The 5398-nt window shown below is 40.1% G+C and overlaps 1 protein-coding gene across 1 annotated transcript in view; it reads left to right on the top strand.

Annotated features, from left to right (window-relative positions):
* Tmem164 (transmembrane protein 164) overlaps nt 1–5398 on the top strand; it is a 187005-nt gene that overhangs the window by 150000 nt on the left and 31607 nt on the right. The gene's annotated exons all lie outside the window — the stretch shown is intronic.

Raw genomic sequence — 5398 nt, forward strand, 5'->3', positions numbered from 1 at the left:
CAGGGTCTCACTATGTAGTTGAGACTGACCTGGAACTCACTATGTAGCCCAGGCTGGTCTCGAACTCACAGCGATCCTCCTGCCTCAGCCTCCCAAGTGCTGGGATTACAGGCGTGTGCCACCACGCCCGGCTAGGCTGGTTTTACCCTGTGACCACTGGGAATCCAGTGCTCTCAAAGAACACTTCCTATAATCTCCTTTAAAAGTGCTCATTTTCTTACTGAGCCTTATGTGAAACCGGAAGTTCTAATACCAAGAACCATGAGCCCTTTGTCAGCCCAGCAGCATCTCTGAACAGAACTAGGGTACCAGACTTGTCACCCATTGTTCCTGGCTTCTAAATTGTGTGATGGGAATTATGGACAAATCTGCATCTCTGTAATTTCAATCTGTTCTCTGAAGTCACTGTAAAAAGCTGTCAGGTAGCTGGACTAGACTTGTCCTTATATGGGAAATCCCAAGTAGCCATCCTTCTTGCCTCCAAAGGAATAATATGGGAAGGCACGCCCTGTACACTAGGTTGGTTCTTTTGCAGCCTTTGTTGGATTTCTTGCTGTGCAGTTTGAGGGAACCGAGCCAAGGAAGACTCTGAGTCTTAACCAATTTATTTCCTACTCTTAGTCATTCTTTTCCCTTCCCTGGCACCTGGTCCTGAGAAGGGGATGTAGCAATAGAAGTAACTGCAGTAAATATCAGTGACTCTTTTTTATTGAGTGTTCACTTTGTGCAAGATATATGTGCTAAGCATGTTTTATGTATTTTCCCATCCTGTTGAAGATTTCTCCTATAGTGGAGAAAATCAAGGTTCAGAAACCTTACCTACATACTGCACAGCCATAAGTAATAGAGCTAGGATTCAAAGCCCTGCCCAAATTTCTTCCCAGACAAGTGCTCTTTCCCGTGTGCCACACTGTCCGGAAGGCCTGATATGTCTCCCAATCATAGCAGACTAGGTGTCTTCCCGGCCTGCTGCCCTGATAGAGCCACTCATGAAATATGCATTTGTTGAACACCTATGTGCCATGCATTAGGGAATCAGAGATGAACCAGAAAGACACAATCTTTACACAAGGAGTCCCTGTCTATTGGGGAAGACCCACAATTATAATACAATGTGATAAGTGCTACAGATGATAGTATTGAAGTAGAATGTCATTCCCAAAGCCTAGTTCACCTTCCCTTCTTTGTCATTTCTGGGAAGACAGTTGCACCTTCTTATAAAGATCTGACTGCTAGTCCACATCCTAACTGGTGAGCTGAGAATTAGTAGGGCTATAATGAGCAATAGGATATACTCTTTCACTGCTGATATCATGTTGATGGCCCCAGCTCAGTAGAACAAGTACAGTGATGTCACCAAGCTGACCTTTGACTCTAAGTTACCACCCTGTAGAACTTTGTGAGCCCCACCACTTCTGTCTGGTCAGCCTAGGGGTCTTTTATTTATTTATTTGTTTATTTAGGCACCAGGGATGGAACTCAGGACCCTGGGCTGGTGAGGCAGACAGCAGCACCCCTGAGCTAAATCCCGGCCCAACCTGGAGTTCTTTTAAAGGTTTGGCTCCCTTTTTTAGTTCTTTGCTGCCATCTGCTGTTCACATGGAAATTACAAGCATGGAGAAAAATCTAGATTTCATCCTAAGGCTGTTTGTTTTCTTTCGCTTGTGATCCCAAGCCTTGGACCTTCAGCCTTACGGGGGGCGGGGGCTGGATCTGAGTAGGAGAGGAGAATAGTATTTTTCTGTAAACAAGAAAGCAGGGTTTAAGGCTTTTGTTATCTAGAAGAATCTTGGGATTTTCCAAAAATAAAAGGCTGAGTTTTTATTTAAGACAGGTCTTCTATGGATACCTCCTTTGCCTGGGAACCCTGTTTTCCTAAAAAGTATGGTCCTAGTAGAGCACAGAATGTGCATTCTGTGGTTTGGTGGTGATGAGTGGTGCTACTTGGGAAGACTGTTCCTCTCTTCCTCCCTTCCCAGTCCTTTGGCACTGTGATAGTCCATGTGATTTTTCTTCAGTCTTCCTCTTCGTTTCTTTGTTTCCTTCCCTCCCAACTCTTTGCCTTTGGCTTTCTAGAACTATGTTTTTTCCTGTGTTGTGTGACAGTGTTCATTTAAACATTTTATTGGATATTGACAAATTATAATTCTATATATGCATAGGGTACACAGATTCTATAAAATATACAATGTAAAATGGTGGAGTCAGGCTTATTAACATTCTTTATCCCTTGGCAACCACAGAACAAAGAGTCCTTCCTATCCCTTACCCAGCACTACCTCTATTAGAGGTTGTTCTTTCTGTCCTGCCTCACATACTACTCAGCATGATACCGTCTTTTCTAGATCATTGTTTCACCTCTACCTTATGGGAAAATGCTTGATTCTTTACTGTTCTCTCTGCCTCTTTTGCATCACCACTACCACTAACCTCTTGGTCACTTGCCTCCCATTCCAAAAGACTGTGGCTTGTAGTTCTCAGTATTTCCATTAGAAGTGTAGCCAACATCCTGACAGGCTTCTAATGAAGACCTTTGATCCTGCCTCAGCTTCTCAAGGCCTGGGCTTCTGAGTTTCAGGGAATTCAGCATCCCCTTTTTTTCAGCCACCTGGGCCTCATCTTCCCCTGAGACTCCACTGTCTCAGATCAGAAACTCTTATGTTTCTTTCTTTGAGTAAGATTTCCACTAACTTTCAGCTTCCTTTCTTTCTACACAGTTTATATCACCATGAACAGTTACTGGAACTTTCTTCTCAGTAGCTCCTGAAAGGAGCACCCTGTTGTCCCTTCCAACTGGGCTCAGTGTCCAGTCACTTTTTAGCATGCTTAGTCTTAGCCCACTGGAGAAAATCTCTTCAGTCATTCTGGTTAGTCACTAAGCTTCGTGGTCTCCATTATCATTGCTCAGGTGTTTTATCTTTATCCTCCACAAGGTGTCCTCAGAAGTCAGGTGTTAACTTTACCATCTTCAAGCTTCCTGACCACTATATTCAAGCTTCCTCCCTCTATACCCAGTAAATGCCCTCCTCCCACAAATGACTGAAACAATAGACATTTTTAATTGGGAATTCCCTTGGTTCTTTTCTCTACTTCAATGAGTTTTTTACCTCATATTTATGCTTTTTTTTTGGACCAGGGATTGAACTCCGGTCCTTGTGCTTTCGGGGAGGTTCCAGAACCACTGAGCTAAATCCCCAGCCCCTCAAATTTATTCTTATGTTCCTCCCTCCCATCCTGAAAGGAGTGATGTTCCACTTTTGTATGGCTAATCATAGCCTTTTGTGGTTACCTCCCACCCCTCCCACCTCCTCTGGAATTTATTCCATCAGTCCCTTGTTTACTGAGATTTTCAGCTACCCTTTGTTAACAACTGGATTTTCAGCCATTCATGATGCTCTGGGTTGGTGGTGGTGAGACACATCTGTAAACTAAGCACTCAGGAGACTAAGCAGAATTGACAGAGTTGGCAGTCTGGACCACATCCTGGGATCCTGTCTCAAAAAAAACAAAAAAAGTAGATTTTTTAAAAGATATGCAAATCTTTGCCATTCTAAACAACTTTCTCTCAACCCTATTCAACTCTCTTCTTTGCTTTACCACCAAGCTTCTTAAAAGAATAGTCCAAACAGTATCTCCCAAGCATCAACTCTTTGGACATGACAATTTTTGCCCTCTCTACATAGCAATCTGTATTATAATAATAATAATATAGATCCTTAAATCTGTTGACTTTATTTTTACTAAAATGTATTTGTTCTTAAGAAAGACCACATAATATTCATAAAATAATAGCTTGGATTTACTGGTTATTTTAATACACTTTTAAATATGTAACTCTTAAAAAATGAAATGTTGGGCCAGGGATTTAGCTCAGTGGTTCCGCCACCTGCTTCACAAGCACAAGGTCCAGAGTTCGATCCCCGGTGCCACCAAAAAAAAAAAAAAAAAAAAAAAGTGAAATGTGTATCTTCTCAAGATTTCAATTCACCTCAGTACATTCTGTAATGTAGTTCGGTACATTTAGGAGACAGACACCTGTGTTTGTATATATGATAAGTCCCTTTTCTCAATTACTTTTCATTCCTCAGAATGTTGTAATCTGAAGTCACCTACCACTCCTGCCAAGATTTTCACAAAAATGCCATTTCTTAAGATTGCTGAATAACACTCTTCTGACCAAAGCTAAAGACTAGCTTTTATTATCAATTTGAAATTCTGTTACATTACATTAAATCAACCTGAGATTAAAAAAATATTTGAAAAAAATAAAAATAACAAATGCTGGTGAGGCTGCAGGGAAAAGGGGATCCTTCTACACTGTTGATGGGACTGTAAACTAGTACAAGCACTTTAGAAATCACAATGGAGATTCCTCCAAAAACTAAAATTAGAAATTCCATTTGACCCAGGTATTCCCCTTTTAGTCATCTTCCTGCAAGAGTTAAAGATATATTACAGGATTACATGCGTACTCATGTTTATAGCCACACAATTCCTACTAGCTAAATCTTGGATGTGGCCTCTATACCCATCAACAGATGAATGGATAGAGAAAATATGGTATTTACACGCATTAGAGCACTACACTGTCAAAAGAAAGATAAACTTGAGTCATTTTTAGGAAAACGGATGCACCTTAGAGACCATTCTGGTAAGTGAAATTAATCAGCCACATAAGCTTAAATATCACATGGTTTCTCCTATATGAGAAACCCAGAGTATAAATAAAGAGCAAAACAAAAGATAAGTGTTAGGAAATAGAGAGGGAGATCTTTCTAAAAGGGGAAAGGGATCAGAAGATGGAGGAAAGAGGAGGGAGGGGAGGGAAAGGGAATGTAAGAAGGAAATTAAGATTTGCTATGTACAAGCACCAACTCCACACAAGGAATATACACATTATGTGTTGCAAATATGTATAAAAATAAAGAGAATCAAGAGAGGGAAATGTAGGGGGGAGGGAAAGGGGATGAAAACATACTTAAAATGTAGTATTATGTACACGTACCAATTCTCCACAAGGAACGTAAATAAGCATTATATACGGCAAACGTGTACTAATAAAAATACAAACAAATTAAAAATAAAAAAGCATAAAACCCACCAAAAATATTTGAAAAAATTGTGTCTACAATAGAAAAATACAGGCTTTTTTCTTATCATTATCCCCCCTACATAGTACAGTACAACAGTTACTTACACAGCATTTCCATGGTATTAGATACTGTAAGGAGCCTACAGATGATCTGAATTATGTGGGAGGCTGTAAACAAGTTATATGCAAATACCGTGACACTTTCACTATGTTGGTATCCAATCCTTTTGGATATTGAGGAGCAACCATATAAGTAAATTTTAAAAATATTTTACTTTCTCCTTTTTTTTTTTTTTTTTTTTTTTT

Source organism: Fukomys damarensis, unplaced genomic scaffold, assembly GCF_012274545.1.
Source record: "Fukomys damarensis isolate Sample0158 unplaced genomic scaffold, DMR_v1.0_HiC HiC_scaffold_39, whole genome shotgun sequence".
NCBI classification, from domain to species: Eukaryota; Metazoa; Chordata; class Mammalia; order Rodentia; family Bathyergidae; genus Fukomys; species Fukomys damarensis.